The sequence below is a fragment of the Elaeis guineensis genome, chromosome 16 (genome assembly GCF_000442705.2).
Source record: "Elaeis guineensis isolate ETL-2024a chromosome 16, EG11, whole genome shotgun sequence".
Classification (NCBI taxonomy): Eukaryota; Viridiplantae; Streptophyta; class Magnoliopsida; order Arecales; family Arecaceae; genus Elaeis; species Elaeis guineensis.
The window spans coordinates 8,727,224-8,746,005 of record NC_026008.2 but is presented as its reverse complement, the minus strand read 5'-3'; the positions used below and the strand labels follow the sequence as shown (position 1 = coordinate 8,746,005).

General features: G+C 35.6%; 1 non-coding gene across 1 annotated transcript; it reads right to left on the bottom strand.

The window, feature by feature from the left end:
- Window positions 1–4,235: 4,235 nt before the first annotated feature.
- Window positions 4,236–4,341, bottom strand: LOC140854433 (small nucleolar RNA R71). Its single transcript, XR_012137648.1, has one exon. It is a non-coding gene; the product is annotated as a small nucleolar RNA R71 (small nucleolar RNA).
- Window positions 4,342–18,782: the final 14,441 nt, after the last annotated feature.

Below are 18,782 nucleotides of genomic sequence, written 5' to 3'. Positions count from 1 at the left end.
GGGAGAATACACTAATTTAGATTTTATGTTTGATGTTAATGGTAGAATGTCTACATCATGGGTGTGTTCCTATGCAATCATGTCGATATCTTGAAAGGATTCCAAGCAATCGATCGATGGAAGCTGAGTACACTGTAAATGTGCAAGATGCATTCTGGTTCTAATGTTAATTATAGAACTGGATGTCATGCCATCAGATACCATAATACTATACTGCAAAGACAATGGCACCATAGTCCTTGCTAAGGAGCCTAGGTCACACCAGATATCCAATCACATAGAGCAACAAAATACGCGACTGCTTCAAGTAGAAATATATAGAGGTGCAGAGAGCAAACTCTACATAAGATGTGGTTAACCTACTGGTAAATCACTTAGCTAGCCAAAGAATAAAGCCTCTTTTGAGAAGATGGGGCTTGGTATATAGTAGATTGGCTTCAGTGCAAGTGAAAGATTGTTGGATGTATTCCCTAGAAGTTAATTTTGACTGACACATTATATTACTAGGATATGGTATTGTACTTAATGGGCACTTATATTATCCTTCATGTTTTATATATCTATGAATCATCCAAGGGATTAACAAGATGATGACACATATTCTCAAAGAGTTAAGAATTTGAGACATATGTCATTGATAGTTAATTCTTAAATTGCTCTTGATTATAGGATCATCATGGGGATGATGATTGATCCAGATAGACCAATGCACATATCACTTCCTTCAGATAAATAAGTCTCGAGTCTGCGATGTAGTGACACTGGAGCGAGAGTGTAGGTGGCTGTTAGAGAACAACGAGCACTGAGTGTGATTAATACGAGAGGTCACATGGATGTCTGCTCACTAATTAGTGACTTACTCAATGCTGCAGTAGTATGACTGATCTTTTAACCTGTGGTGCTACAGCTGCTCGCAGTGAGGCTGTTGGAGTTTGACTGCACATAAATATTGACTCAATGAGTCATTATAGTGGATGTTGATGATAGTTTGTCCACTGTAGTAGTAGGATACATACCTAGATGGAATCTATCAATCCTAGCAGAAGGGAGTAGTCTTTTGAGATTTAAGAAGCTGGGTTCTTAAGTCTATGGCTATAGCAGTGTGATTGATGGAAAAGAGTTTCCATAAGAATCACATATGGACTCGAGCTAATTGAATCTATCATATGACCGATGATGAGGTTTGATAATTTATCCATGACTTATCATGTGGTTGGGACTCATGATAGAGGGACTGTATCATACGTTAACTGTACCTAGATGTTCATTATCTTTTATTCTGCTAGATTGCCACAACAGACTGCTAGGTGTCACTGATGGATTATGAGATCCACGAGCATCATTTCAATGATCGATGATCTTTGATGGGTGATGAATACCTAATTTAAGTCACTAAAGGTACTAAATATTATAATAATTGATGTTATTTTATTAAAATTTAATGCTCTCTAGTCTATTTTGCAGATAATTGAGAGTTTGGATTCATATGACTCAAATTAGACTCAAATTGAATCAGACTTGAGTGAACCAACCAACCAACTCTTATTCCAATGTGAACATGACTTAAAGATCAATGGAGGAGAATCAATATGAAGATCCAAAGATCCTTATTTATGCTCCCACTTTTTTTTTCATAAAACCCTAGCCTCCCCACTCTATAAATAGAACCCCAAGGCCTCCATCTTCTTCAATCAAGCCAACCCTAAGTTCTCTTCAATTTTCTCTCTTTCTCTCTCCCTCTTTTTCTTCTCTATAAGTCTAGGGGAGGTATTAACCCTAGCACGATACCATATTCCTTCACAAATCTCTTTTCCATATTTCATCAAATCTAGAAGAGGTTCTAATCCTAGTGCCGCTATCCTTTCTCTTCACATACTCGCTTCCATCAACCTTTCTTTCTTGGAGTTCCTAGACCAAGCCTTCCAGCTATCTTGCCACTGTCTGCACAGAGAAAGATGAAGGATTCAAGGAGACACATCCATCATCGGGCGCAGCAAGAAGATCAACTTTATTTTGTTGTCTTGTATCGTAATTTTACTCTTTTCTTTATGTACGCTTCCTTATTTGATTAATGAAAAGTAATTTTATTGTAATTTTTATACTTCTTTCTTAGTTTATTTATAATTTATTTTTATTATCTTTTGTATTTTTGAAACAATCAACAAAAATTTTTGTGAAAACGATCCCGACTCACCCTATCTATATAGTAGTGAGTAGGGTTAATTTTGGTGTGCTACGACACGCATCAAATTTTGACGCCGTTATCGAAGATTTTGATGTGATTATTTTGAAAAAAAAATCAAAAAAAATCTATAAAATAATAAAAAAAATATTTTACTGCTTTTTAGATTTTTATTTCTTATTTTAGATTGCTTGACTACCTTATATATTTTACTGCTTTATATTTCTAGTTGATTATTTCCTTCTCTTATACTCTTACTTTCCATACTTTACTTTGCTGATTAGTAGTTTGCCTTTTGTTGTTAGTTAATTTATTTTAATTGCTTAATTACCTTCTATTTATTCTTTTTGAAAAAATTTTGTCTCATATTATTTTTCGTATATGGTAGATTTACTATTTTATATCTAGACTTCTTTATTTGCATGCATAGAAAAATTTTCTACTTTTTATAGCTTGGTGATCTACTGCTTTCTATAGGTAAGAATAATTTACTGCTTTATATAATTAGTAATTTTTTGCTTCCTAAGTAGATTAGATTCTTTGCCTTTTATTTAGATTACGTAGTTATCTTTTATTCTTAATCGTGAGATTACTTTATTTACATAGTGAGTAGTTACCTTATTTATTATTGCCCATTATTCTTAGTGATTTACTGCTTTCCATAGCTTAGAATAATTTATTATCCTAAAAGTAGATTGATTTGTTGCTTTATTTGTCGGCTACCTACTTATCTTTTAATCTTAGCATTATTTACTTTCTATTTAATTAGATTTACTAGATCTTCTCATACCTAATTAACCTAATTTAAAACTTACCTTTTATTCCTTCTTGCTTAAAGATAATATAATATAAAAAGAATACAAAGACATCACATAACACTTGACTAATATAAATAAATCAATTAAAACTTAAAAGCTACTTAACATGTTTGGATATTTTTTTTTTTTGCATTGCATATTTTCATAAAAAATCTTAAGGGCAAAATTCTAATCAATATAAAGTGGAGATTTCATCACCTTTTTTTGGCCCACAAACCACCATCTTGTAATCGCATTGACCTAAACCTCTAATTTAAAATCGATTAGACATTGACCCCTAAGAATTCTCGAGCTCAGTAGGATAAGGAATCCTAAAAGTTGGATCAGATTCAGGTTAGTCAGTTTAACTGGTGTCTAGAAAAGTGGTTCAGGGATTACATCCCGAAGAAAGGTGGTTCATTAATTGGTTCCGTTCACTTATCTGGCCAACGCAGTTGGTGTCTAAAAAAAGCAACGGGGGGATCCCCACCAACCTTACACTTATCTGGCCAGTTGAGCAGCTAGTCTACTACTTGGAGTGCTTGAAGGTGATCTTAACAGTTAGGAGCTGTTTAGATCTAGGGTAACCCATATATAGGATTGATTAAACCACTTGATTGTTAACTAAAAATATCAAATCTAATTAATTCTTCTCTATCTTCTTAGCATTAGAACTCCTTAGGTTCTCTTCTTTAGAACTCTTTTTCTTCTTTTTCTCCTCTTCTTTTTCAAAAAAATATATATATATTAAAATTAAAACTCGATGAAATCTTTTGGGTGCATGCCAGGATACCGATCATTACAACCTGATTTACACCTATTAGACCTAGAGCTAGAAAGAACGATTCGAATAAATCAAATCAAAACCATGGATCAAAAATAAGAGACTGACCCACCATGATAATTGAGGGAGTATTTTACTCCCTCATCTTACACCTATTCGCCATATATCCAGCCTCCTCCCATGGAGGTGGAATAATATGAAATCAAGTCCAGCATTATTCAAATGCTACCATCATTCTATGGACTGACGAATAAGGATCCATATAAACACTTGGATGAATTTCTTGAGATATGCTCCAAAGTAAAAATCCAAAACTTCTCTGATGATGCCCTCAGATTGAAATTGTTCCCTTTTTCACTTGAGGACAAAGCCAAGCATTGGTTAAACTCCCTAGATTCCATAATCATTTCAACTTGTGACCATCTTCAGAGAGAATTTCTCAAGAAATACTTTTCAATTAAAAAAATAAATCAAATTAGAAAAGCCATCACTAATTTTTTCCAATTGGATGGTGAACTTTTTCATGAGATATGAGAAAGGTTAAGAGACCTTATTTGTAAATGCCCCCACTATACTGTCCCCAAATGGCAACTTGTTCAGTATTTCTATGATGGTCTATTGGAGAAACATAGATAAATGATCGATGCATCGTGTGGTGGGACATTCATGCTAAAGAGTGAGGATGAGGCTTGGCAGCTTTTTGAAACACTTAGTGAGAACTCCCTGCATCATATCTCTGCCATCTCTAGAGAACAACCCATGTCTTAACAGAAAAGAGGTGGAATCTATCAGATTGGAAACATTATGGATATCCACAGTAAGGTAGATGAGTTATCCCAAAAATTAGACTATCTTCTGAATACTGGACACTCTTTGACTCTACCTAACCCAGTCCAAGATGTTTGTGCATTGTGTGCAAGCCCGACCCATTTTATTAGTGAATGCACAATCGCACCTCAATTTTTTGAGTTTGTGCACGAGCAAATCCAGCAAGCTCAAACCCAACAAGCTCATAGATCAAGAAATAATCCATATTCAAACACTTATAATCTCGACTGGAGAAACCATCCAAATTTTTCTGGAGACCACAACCAGTGGTTGGCCCTACTGTACCTAGACTTAACTATCAGGACCCGACATATAGGCATGGACCATACCACTAATTCCAAAATGCTCCTCAACCGTCTACCACTGGTCATAGTTCAGCTTTTGAAGAGAAGGTTTTAAAAGTGCTAGAACGATTAGATGTTAACACCCAAACCCTTAACTCCCACATGCAATCCATTGCTAATTTAAAGATCCAAATAGATCAACTAGCAACCGTAGTCAGTAGGAGGGAAGGAGAGAAATTACCTAGCCAACCTGAGAGCAATTCGAGAGGACAATTCATGGTTGAGAGCTCCAATACTCCAGATACCTTTTCTGAACACGCCAAATTAATCATAACTATTAAAAGAGAGAAAATTATTGAACATATGAGTAAAACCAATGAGACTGACCTTAAACCTCTGACCAAGCCCGAATCACCCAAGAACAAGGAGGACCCAAAAGTAGAGAATGGACCAATTGCACCGGAATTTACCTTACTTGCCTAAAGCTTCATTTTTGAGTGCCCTAAAAGCCTCTACTCCTGCAGATAAGAAGGGAGGAAGACTTGACGAGATGTTAGAATTATTGAAGCAAGTCCAAATTAATCTCTCCCTTCTAGATGAAATCAAATAGGTCTTAGCTTATGCAAAATTTTTGAAGGAATTATGCACTCAAAAATGTAAATCCCGATCATAACTCTTGAAGAAAGTATGCCTCATCGAACAAGCTAGCTCTGTATTCCAGCATGCTATCCGTCCAAAGCTTAAAGATCCAGGTACTCCTACCATTTCTTGCATTATAGAAGACTTTCACATCGAACAAGCTCTCTTGGACCTAGGGGCCAGTGTGAACCTTTTACCTAGCTTGATTTATGAACTTTTTGGGTTTGAAAAATTGAAACCCACGTCAGTCACTTTACAGTTAGCTGATAGATCAATTAAGACACCACGTGGGATGATCGAAGATGTTTTGGTCAAGGTAGATGAGTTTTATTTTCCAATTGATTTTCTAGTCCTTGACATGGAACTGAGTGGCAATCCAAGATAAATTTTTATTATCTTAGGTAGACCCTTCCTAGCTATAGCAAATGCGTGCATCAATTGTAGGATAGGAGTCATGGACATATCATTTGAGAATAAGAAACTGAGACTGAATGTGTTCGTGCATCCTAGAGACCATCAACTGTAGTTGCTTTGAGATAGATACATTCGAGGACATCATAGAGGAAGCAACATCAATGATTTTTGCACATGATTTTTGAGACACCCACTTGACGCACTTTGGAGTGGATGACTGTGATATGGAGAGAGGTAGCGAAGAAGTAAATTTCTAGTTGATACATCAAATGCTGAAAATACTTCTCCTTGGACAATCAAGTATGAGCCATTGCCCGTATTAGCCAATACACCCATAGTCCCGTTATTAGAATCAGCACCTGCACTAGAATTAAAACCACTTTCAGTCGCACTCAAGTATGTATTCCTAGGACCTAATGACACCCTCCCAGTGATCATTGCATCAGACTTGACCCCGGATCAAGAAGCACAATTGATTGGTGTTCTGAAGGAAAACAAAGAGGCTATGGGCTGGTCCATTACCGATCTAAAATGAATTGACCCCTCCATCTGTATGCACCATATTCATTGTGAGGTAGATGCCAAACTCCATTGAGACATGCAGAGGAGACTGAACCCAAACATGCGAGAAGTAGTGAAGAAAGAGGTGGTAAAATGGTTAGATGTTGGAATCATCTACCCCGTATCCGATAGTAAGTGGGTCAACCCTACCCAAGTAGTACCTAAAAAATCAGGTATTACTGTGGTGGAGAATGAAGAAGGTGAATTGTCCCCCACTCGCACACCATCTAGCCAGTGAGTATGCATTGACTATAGGAAACTAAACACTGTTATTAGGAAGGATCATTTTTCATTACCCTTCATCGACCAAATCCTAGAACGGCTAGCGGGTCAATATTTTTTCTATTTTTTAGATGGTTATTCAGGGTATAATCAGATACCTATATTTTTGGATGACCAAGAGAAAACCACCTTCACTTGCCCCTATGGCACTTTCATTTTTCAGTGTATGCCGTTCGGGCTCTACAATGCATCCGCTACATTTCAACGGTGCATTTTGGCCATTTTTTCAGATATGATGGACAAATATCTCGAAGTTTTCATAGATGATTTCTCCATATTTGAAACCACCTTTGAGGATTGTCTTCATAACCTCTCCAAAGTCCTTAAGCACTGCATGGAAATAAATCTAATTTTAAGTTGGAAAAAGAGCCATTTCATAGTTCAGAAAGGAATCGTATTGAGACATATTATTTCTGAAAGGAAGATTGAGGTAGACAAAGCCAAAATCGAGGTCATTTCAAAACTACCACCCCCTACTTCGATTCGACAAATACGATCCTTCCTAGGTCACGCTGGATTTTATAGATGCTTCATTAAAGATTTTAGTAAAATATCAAGACCCTTGTGCAATCTGCTAGCCAAAGACACGCCATTTATCTTTACTGAAGAATGTCTACAAGCCTTCCACACATTACGGGCAGCCCTGACAATAGCACCCATAATAAAATCTCCTAATTAATCTTTTTCATTTGAAATCATGTGTGACGCTTTCGATTTCGTAATAGGGGCCATCTTAGGTCAAAAAATCAATAAGGAGCCACATGTGATCTATTATGCTAGCAAAACTCTATCTGATGCCCAATTGAACTATACCATGATAGAAAAAAAGCTACTAGCGGTGGTATTTATCCTTGATAAATTTTGTTCATATCTGTTAGGGTCTAAGGTTCTAGTATATTCTGATCACATGGCTCTGAAACATCTGCTCTCAAAAAAAGATACTAAACCATGATTGATCAGATGGATCTTTTTGCTTCAAGAATTTGATCTAGAAATTCGAGATAAGAAGGGTTTCAAAAATGTGGTCGCTGATCACATTTTTAGAATTTTAGTTGATCATACGATGAGTACAGATGAAGTTAAGGAGAAATTTCTTGACGAACAATTTTTTGCAACTACCTCCGACCAAATCTCATGGTTTGCCCACATCGTTAACCATTTGGCAATAGGGCAAGTTCCTCTCCATTGGACAAAATAGGAGAAGGATCGATTCTTCTCACAGGTCAAACATTATTATTGGGAGGAATCCGAATTGTTCAAACATTGTCTTGACCAAATGATTAGACGCTATGTCCCTGAGAGTGAGTATCAAAGTATACTTACCTTTGGTCACTCTCATGCATGCAGGGGATATTTCAGTGAGAAGAGAACGGTCGCAAAAGTATTATAAAGTGGGTTTTACTGACCGACATTGTTTAAGGATGCACATAAATTTTTCCTTGAGTGCTTGTGCTATCAGCAGATGGGAAACATCTCTAGAAAAAATATGATGCCCCTATCTCCCATTTTAGTCGTGAAAATTTTTGATGTTTGGGAAATCGATTATATGGGCCCCTTTCCTCCATCCTATGGATACGAATACATTTTGGTTGCGATAGATTACGTATCTAAATGGGTTGAGGTTATGGCAACCAGGATGAATGATCACAAGGTGGTAATCAAATTCATCCAATAGAACATCTTAAGTCAATTCGGTTGCCCAAGGGCCATTATTAGTGACGGAGGTGCACACTTCACAAATAGGCACTTTGAAAGTTTAATGAAAAAATATGAAATTACTCACAAAGTTGCAACACCATATCACCCCCAAACTAATGGCCAAGTGGAAGTCTCCAATAGGGAGATCAAATGAATTCTTGAGAAGATGGTTAGGCCTGATCGAGAAGATTGGTTTGGATGATTAGATGATGTATTATGGGCCTACCGTACTGCATACAGGACCCCGATAGGAATGTCTCCTTACTGGCTCAGTTTTGGAAAAGCCCGCCATCTGCCAGTAGAGCTAGAACACTACGCATTTTGGGCTATAAAGCAATTTAATTTTGACATGAAAAATACGAGTAGTAATAGAAGACTACAATTGAACGAATTAGAAGAGCTACACAATGAAGCATATGAGAGTTCATGAATTTATAAGGCTCGAACTAAGGCTTGTCATAATAAATATATTTTATGAAAAATATTCGAATCTAATCAAAAAGTATGGCTTTATAATTTGAGGTTACGACTATTCTCTGAAAAATTTCATTCACATTGGGATGGACCATATATCGTAACTCAGGTATTCCCTCATGGAGCAATTGAAATCAAAGATCCTAAACAAAAAAATACCTTCAAAGTAAATGGCCAACGATTGAAACAATATGTGAATGAAATCAGGGATGGCGAGCAAGTTGACTCAATTGAATTGTAGGATCTAGTCTACAATTGAACTTTGGCTTGGTCTAGTTGAAGACCTTAAACTTAGCGTATGTTGGGAGGCAACCTAATATTTTATTTTTTAGTTATCCAGTTTCTTTTTATTTGGTAGGAATTTTTTAGAAAGATAATTAGCCAAGTTGGGGGGAGCACCACGATTAATGGAGTCAAGAACATACCATGCCCAACAATGAAGGACCTCTCAATCAAGATTACACACATCAAACTCAGGTGGTGTCCTTCCTTGTTACATTCTATTTTAGCTTTATTATGATTCTCTTCTTCCATTGGGGATAATAAAAATTAAGTTGGAGGAGAGAATAATTAATTTAATTAAGTCCTCGAGTATGGTTAGAAATAATTAGTTTTGTGTATCTGAATTTTATCTTGATTTGAAGTTAACTAGCATCTTAATCAATGAGTGATTAACGGTCTAGATAATTTTAGAGATATTGAGAAAAAAATTATTAAGGATGCTCAATTAATATGCGAATTTAGATCAGACTAAATTTTGGAGTGATTCTAGAACCCTTTTCCCGCCATCTCAATGAAGAATCTGCTTTATGAAAGTATGGGTGGAAAGGTCGAGGTATATAATTTTTTTTTATTATAAAAAAAGATAAAATAAAAAACAAAGATTTTTAGTATTTCTCACTAAGTAACCGGGCCCTTTCGCCTAAGTAAGCATTGTTGTTCGAGTCAAAAGGTGAGAATGTGAAGAAACCTCTTGTATTGTCAGTTTTTAACTCGTAACCTTTTTGGCTCGAGTCAGTAAGCCTGAGGGGTGTTTTACACCTAATGCTCTAAAGCCAACTGGTTTGAAAGTCATTGGCCTAAAGCTCACTACAAGAGTCAATTAAAAAGCTTAAGGGGTTAGGACATTGCACTGACTGTACATATAAATATTTCTGCAAAGAAAAAAAAGAAAAGAAAAGAGAAAGAATAAGGAGACTAAATTGTAAGAAGATAATAAATCCTGCTCACATCAAATTAGAGGACTTAAAGAGTAGAGTGAGAAGTTGGTGAAAAAAGATCTTTAAAATTTTTTATGGCTAATACTCAATCATTAATTGGGTCGAATTGATAATCTAATGAAGTACCTCATTAATGGTCTAATCAGATATCCACTACAAATAGGAATGTCTAGGATAACTTTCGATTTAAAGATAATTTGGTGCACAATGCTAATGTATCTATTTTACTCGAGGACGAGTAAAAATTTAAGTTGGAGGGTATGATGAATACTTAATTTAAGTCACTAGAGGTACTAAATATTATAATAATTGATATTATTTTATTAAAATTTGATGCTCTCTAGTCTATTTTGTAGGTAATTGAGAGTTTGGGTTCATATGATTCAAATTAGACTCAAATTGGATCAGACTTGAATGAACCAGGCAACCAGCTCCTATTCCAGTATGAACATGACTTAAAGATCAATGGAAGAGAATCAATATGAAGATCCAAGGGTCTTTATTCACGCTCTCACCTCTCTTTTCATGAAACCCTAGCCTCTTCACTCTATAAATAGAAACCCAAGGCCTCCATCTTCTTCAATCAAGCCAACCCTAAGTTCTCTTCAAGTTTCTCTCTTTTTCTCTCCCTCTTCTTCTTCTCCATAAGTTTAGGGGAGGTACTAACCCTAGCACGACATCATATTCCTTCACAAATCCCTTTTTCACATCCCTTCAAATCTAGGAGAGATTCTAATCTTAGTGCCACTACCCTTTCTCTTCTACATACCCGCTTCCATCAACTTTTCTTCTTTGGAGTTCCTAGACCAAGCCTTTCAGCCATCCTACTGCTGTCTGCATGGAGAAAGATGAAGAATTTAAGGAGACACATCCATCATCGGGCACAGCAAGAAGATGAACTTAGTTTCATTGTCTTGTATTGCAATTTTACTTTTTTCTTTATGTATGCTTCTTTATTTGATTAATGAAAAATAATTTTATTATAATTTTTATGCTTATTTTTTAGTTTATTTATAATTTATTATTGTTATCTTTTATATTTTTAAAACAATCAACAAAGATCTCTGCAGAAACAATCCCGACTTACCCTATCTACATGGTAGTGAGTAGGGTTAATTTTGGTGTGCTACGACATGCATCAATGGACAGAGTTGGAATGGTACCAATCCATTGAAAGAAGTTTTAATGATATTGTGATAGGGATCATAATATATCTCACTATCAGACAGAATAGAACATATGGGGTCACACACAAAGAGATTTTTGACTGATCAGATGGTTGAATTGCGATTATGAATTGTAATAAAATTTAATTATCAATTTGGTTGATGATTAATCTAATACAAAAGTTATAATTAAGTAACTCACTAAAGAGTTAGTGATTTATAGGAGGATTAATTAGCAATTGGATTGCTAATTGGCTCAATTTGATGGAGCAATGGGGCTTGTATCAAGTCTACTTGAATTAGATTCAATTTAACTTGATATGGATTTGATTTGATCAAGCCTAATTGGGTTATGAGATAACCAAAATGCATTGAAGAATAATTCTTTGTTTGATTAGGATTTGGGTTTGACCTAATTCCTAATTAGACTAGGATCTAACTAAGAGATTTTTGAATTCTTATTTGGACTAAGAATCCTCCTCTAATTAGGTGATATCTAATTTTTAATTGGATTAGATTTTAATCTAAATAGTTTAGGCTCTTAATCAGATTAAGATTTCAATCTATTTAGATCTAATCAAGTCTTAATATGATTAGGATTAATTAGAGTTTTATTTATTTTAAATCAGCCATCTAAAGAAGAGTCCTAAGTGGTTAGGACTCTACCTCTCCTTGTACCATTATGAAGCCCCCGCCCACTTAGATTTTGGATGCCACAAATACTCCATGCCCCTCTCCCTTTTGCATGTAAGAATTCATGGAAAAACTCTTTTGTCCATGAGATATCTTGGTGCAAAAGAAGATAAGGTTTGGGCAGCATGTTTTAAGAGTCCAAAGAAGTTTGGACTCTAACCAAATACCCTATCTATTCCTATTTAAATAGAGGATTATATGGGGTGGTAATATGGCTGATTGAGATCAGTTTCGAATGCCAAAAATAAGAGGAGGGCATGAAAAAATCCAAGGGAGAGAGGTGCGGTATCCAAAGGGAAGGCGTGAGGTTTGTTGCTCTTATCTCTTCTTTCTTACCAACAACCAAAGGTTGGTTGTTAGGGCCTTCTCTCTCTCTTTTTATCTTAGTTTGGATATGAATTTTTCTCTTTCCTTTGTCCAAGAGTTGGACATGAATTTTCTAAATCTTTAGCGTAGAGATCATGTGTGTGGATTTTAGGAAGAGAGAGAAGAAAGTATTTTTCTCATGATCTCTAGCGTAGAGATCATCATCCTCCTATTCTCTTCTTCTTCTCTAAGAGAGTCTTGAGAGAAGTAAAGAGTTTTCAACCGTTAAGATACGATCTCTACAAGGGAGCTAGTATCCTGATGAAATCAAGAAGCATCTGATCAGATCAAAATTTTGTGTGGATACCCATAGAGGTCGGATACTTGTGTGGTTTCAAGGGACCTTCGGAAGACATCCATGATCATCAGATCATGGTGTAGATCGACCCGCGTCAAGATATAGAGATTAGATCTTTTTTATTATTTTTTTTCTATTTGATTTCTATATCTAAATTCTATCTCACATATTTGATTTCTCCTCTCTGCTTGCCTCTTTCTCTTGTTTTCTTTTATCATTCTCTCTCTTCCTTTTTACTCTCTCTCCTTCTCTCTCATGGATTTGATGGACCTTATAATAGAGGGTTCGTTGCTTATGTCCTTTGTCAACCTCAATAAGGGGTTTGGAACCACCTGATGGTCAAGCAGCATATCGATCCCTACCTTGGCCTTCATCAAGTCCTATTGAACTCCACCTGTTAGATGTATGTCCCAGAAACCAGATTGAAAGACACTTGTAATACTTTCTTAGGACATATTTTATAATATTGACTTATAATTAATAAAATTGAATTTATTTCCATTTAGATCTGTGTTATTAAGTGTCTCAGAATCATCTATTGAGTTAATGGGTAAAATGACACATATTCTTAAGAGTTGAGAATTTGAGACACGTGTCATTATAACTAATTCATAAATTGCTCTTGATCATAGGATCATCATGGAGATGGTGTTTGATTCGAAGAGATTGGTGCACAATCACTTTCTTAGGGTAAATGAGTTATGAATCTACAGTGTGAAAATATCAAGGTGAGAGTGTAAGTGCTTGTTAGAAACAAGGATACTGAGTATGACCAATCATGAGTTGTCACTGAGATATCTACCTACTCATCAGTAACTAACTCGATACTGCGATAGTGTGACTAGTTCTCTGACCTAAAGTACCTCGGTTGTTCACTGTTAGGATGCTATAGTTTGACTACACCATAACTTGATCTCCTAGCCATACGAAATCTTGAGGTGTAATTGACTGCAATAGACTCACTATAGGAATTGTTAGAAATCGGATAGGCTGCATGTATGAATTTCAAAATAATTTTTGATTGCAGCAAAATGTAGATCCAGATTAAACCTCTTTAATCCCACATGCAACAGATCTAATCTATACTTCCCGAGCCCCTGGATCTATGACATGCACATACTTTGAAAAATAAAAGAGAAAATATTGAGATCGAATCTTAATACCTTTGCACGAGTCAATTTACACCACAACCAATGATCGTGGATCTGAATGGATTTTTTTAGTTGTACACGCGTCCGACCTCTACAAGTATCTACATGAGGACTCATTTCAATCAGAGGTATGTGTCTTCACCAGGGTGCTAGCTTCCTTGCAGAAGACTCCTCTTCGATGGCTGAGATTGTTCTCTCATAGATCTCATAGACTCTCTTGAGAACTAGGAAGAACGGAGAGGAAGAGGAGGCCAAGAGGACTCAAATTTTTTAGAATATTTTTCTCTTAATTTTTTTGACTTTTTTCATCATCATAGGGTCTAAAAATTAGTCCCTATTTATAAGGAGGACTAGGGTTTCTTGGGAGAGGGGGCGCCACCTATCACATGCCAAACAATTTTGGCATCCAAAAAATTATCGCCAGTAATAAGGTACGACATGAGAAATCAGATCTGATTTCTCACGCTATTCCTTTCTCAACGCACAAAGGAAGAGGTTGTTAGGCACCACCAAAAGATTTCATAAAAATCATATTAGTTTTCCTTCTTATCTCTATCCTTAATTTGAATCAAATTCAAACTAGAAAAGAGATCAAGAGATAAGGTGGATGAGTCATCAACCAACTACCTGCCATAACAACCTCCCTCTCTCATATCTGCACCCAAAACTCTCATGCAAATTATTTCTCATGCCAAAATATTTTTGTCATGGAATATGGGGTGTGAAAACCAAAGGGGGGGGTGGAGAGAGAGTCCTAGCTCCAATGGACTCTAGGGTTTTCAAATTTGAATTAAACCAAATCTGATTCGATTTGATCCAAATAAGAAAAAAAAATCTAATCAAATTAGAAACTCAATATCCTCAATTAAATCCTAATCTTATTAGAAATTAACTGAACCCAAGTCTTGATCAAATCAAGAATTAATCTCCCTTGCAATTAGGCTCGATCTAATCAAATCCAACCCTAGTCAAATTTAATCTAATTCAATTAGACTTGATTCAAATCTCAATTGCTCAATCAAATTGAGTCAATTAGTAATTCAATTGCTAATTAATCTACTTATGATTCACTAACACTTTATAAATTACCTAATTACAATATTTACATAAAGTTAAACATTAATTATATTGATGATTTTATCCTTCAATGATTCATAATCATCGATCAGCCATCTGATCGGACAAGAACCTCTTTTATGTATGACCCCATAAGATTCGTTCTATTTAGTAATGAGATATACCATGATCTTCATTATAGTATTATTAAAATTTTTTTCGATAGATTGAAATGATTCCAACTCATCCCAACAAGGATCATTGATCCGAAAATGATCCTAGTGAGTTCTCATGATCCACCAATGATGCCTAGCAGCATGTAGTGGCAACCCAGTAGAATAGAAAAATAAATTTTTAGGTATAGTTATCATGTGATACAGTCTCTCTGTCATGAGTCCCGACTAGATGAAGGTCATCGAGAAGTCATCAAACCCCACATCAATCATATGCCAGATTGGCTCGACTCGAGTTCATCTGTGACTTCTGTGAAAATTTTTTTTTTAGTATTCACACTTGCTCTGACCAGAGACTTTTTGAACTCAGTCTTGCGAATCGTATAGGTCTACTCATTTTCTATCAAGATCGATAGATTTTATCTAGGTGTATCCTACTCCAAACAGCAAATCTGAACCTACAATAGCCAACATACATAGCAAGGACCGAATGGCTAGGGACCAAGAAAATGTACAGTCAAACTAAGTAGCCTCGCTGTGAATGGCCAACACACCACAAGTCAAAGGACCAGTCATACCATTGCAGCATCGAAAAAATTACTGACGAGTGAGTAGACATCCAAATAATTTCTCATATTGGTCATGCTCAGTGCAAGTTATTCTCTAACAACCACCTGCACTCTCACCCCAGTGTCTCCACACTATAGACTCAAGATCCATCTATCCAGAAGGAAGGTGAATCATGTTTCAATCTTAAATAGATTGATCACTATCCTCCATAATGATCCTACGATCGAGAGTATTTAGAAATTAACCACTAATAATATATGTCTCAAATTCTCAATATTTTGAGAATATAAAAAATTATTTTTATTAATTTCTTGAATAAATCATGGACACATACAACATGATTGGTAATTAAAAGTTGCCCTATAAGTATAAAAATATATTCTAGAAAAAAATATGCATCAGCCAAAATTGGCTTCTAGGACATACATCTAACAAACTCCTACTTGTACTAAAGCCAATCTGCTATATACCTGAGCTCCATCTCATGAAGACAGACTTCGATCTTTAGCTGGCTAAGTGACTTGAGCCTACCACAATCCATATGAAGTCTACTCTCTGTATTCTCTATATATTTCTACTTGAGGCAATCGTGTATATCCCTGTTCTATGTGTTTAGACTTCTGGTGAGGCCTTGGCTCCTTAGTAAGAGTTATAGACCATTATCTTTATAGTATAATGTCATGGCATCCGATGTCATGACATCGAGTTCTGCAATTATTACAAGAAGTAGAATGCATCCTGCACATCTACAGCAAATTCAACTTCCATTGATCAATTGCTTGGAACCCTTCTAATATATCGATCCAACAAAACTCAAGAATACATACTGATGTAGATATTCTACCATTAGTGTATCCTTCCTCTCTTAGCTCTAACCTTTCTCCAAAGACCAAAAATAAACCCTTAGTGCTTCTCTAGTACTTAAGAATATTTTTTCACAGCAATCCAATGCTATCTGCTCGTGACTCTCACAGTAAAATATATGAAATTGAGTACATAGTATGGCATACACCTATGCTCAAGAGGATAACAGATCCCTCTTGGAGGTTTCTATGCTGAACCCTTTCAGCACCTCTTTTCATGTACTTGCGAAAAATAAATATCCTTTAAGATCTATCTCTATAAATCTTTATTCTCAGAATATAGGATGTTTGTACTAGATCTTTGATAAAAATTCTATATCCAACTGCATCATAACCGATACCAGTATGGGACCTTCCCACTGGCTTTCATGTAAACATATGATTTCTTCTTATTTTTGATAAAATCAAATAATTTGATCACATCATTCTGAGTTGTCTGCTTAACTCCATAAATAGATCTTCACAATGGATCTCTTATCACTGGAAGTGAAATCTATAGGCCACTGCATATAGATACCTTCCCAAGATATCCATTAGTAGGACTATTTACACATCTATTTCTCGGGGTCAATATCCAACATCGTCTCATTGTAGGTTTCAGGATCATCTCTATGTTCTCAATCTTGCAAGAGAAATACTCTCTCTTAATCCTCTGTAAGAATACCAAGTTCTTTTCAAAAGGATAGAAGATCCTACTAGATCTATGAGGTGGAGGAGGTACTACATATACTGGCTCATTATGAAAAAGTTCTATAGGTCCTATGACTTGTTGTTCTTTAGAAACTCTCTCTTTGGATTTATCCTCCCATCGTTTTCAAAAAAAATAGCATGATTGATCACAATCACATTGTGAACCACTACAAAGAGCAAGTGGCATCCTAAAACTTTTAGGATATCCCAAAAATGAGCTCTCATAGACCTTTCCTCTAACTTATCCACTATGCCATATCTCATATGATGTGATGGAACCAACTTTAGAGAGAGCCTAATTTAAATTTCAAAAATTTAAGCTTATCCCTAAAGAAACAAAGATTAAATTAGTGAAGTTCATAATGGATCGGACCATATCTCATATAGTGTCATTCCTCCTCACAGATATCCTATTGAGTTGAGGTGTACTAGGAGGATTTCATTATGAAAGTTTGCCATTGTCTGGAGATAATCGTAAAATTTTCTATTTGGTATTGAATCCTCGATCTGATCGAAATACTTTTAGAGTTTTTCTGGTTTACTTCTCTACTCCATATCTGAATTTTTTGAACCTTTCAAAAGATTTTAGATTTGTATCTCATATACATACCTATACCATAACTGCTCATCGGTAAAGGTAATAAAGTAGAGATAACCTTCCTCATGTGGCTCATCAAATATGTCGTACACATCAAATGTGTACTAGGGTAAGTATCTCAGCGGTCCTATCCCTTTATTCTATAAAGGATAGTATGGTCATTAATCCTCAAAGAGATGATTCATAGACTAGATATGACTCAACAATCAATGAGCCCAAAGGCTCATATTTCTCCAGTTGGTAAATCATTTTTTCTCCTATATGACCTAGACTAAAGAACCACCTATATACTTCAGGTTATTTGATTTCTAGATTACTTACTTAATGGTATTCACTGTTTGCTCAAATAAGTTCACATATACATCTCCATACAAATGTTAGAGAACTAAATTCAAAACGATAATCACTAAGATTAGGTGCCCATGGCTACAGTGCAACTTTTGTGCCATCGCCGACTCAAAAGAGTCACTACACCTTCTCTCAGCCCTCTTTCTTCCCTTAGACCCTATATTGAAGTGCGTAACATGCATTAAAGTCTAATACTCAATTGGAAGAAGAGAAAATCATAAGATCAAATTTGAGCAACTCGGCATATCTTTCAAAGGTGTGTCTATGTTTCTTTAGGTTTTCCAAATATGTACCTCTGAACTTTTCAAGATCCTTTTAGTTACCAATATATTAACCAATTCAGTTAAGCTGTTATAATGTTTATTCATATAATAGTTTCACAAACTACCTATATGAATCAAAAATTACAGGATCAAATTCATTAGCAATTCTTTGTGCGTGGCCATGTCGAGCTTCTCAAGCTTTTCAATGTCTTTGATCATTATCAAATGTGATCATGAACAAACTATCCATCATACATCTCATATGCTGTGTGACTCTGATCATCTCACAACTATTGCAGATGAATCAGCATATCATTGGTAGTCTATATGTCCTTATGCATAATTGAAGTTCATCAACCATGGACTCCAAGTTATAGCACCTAA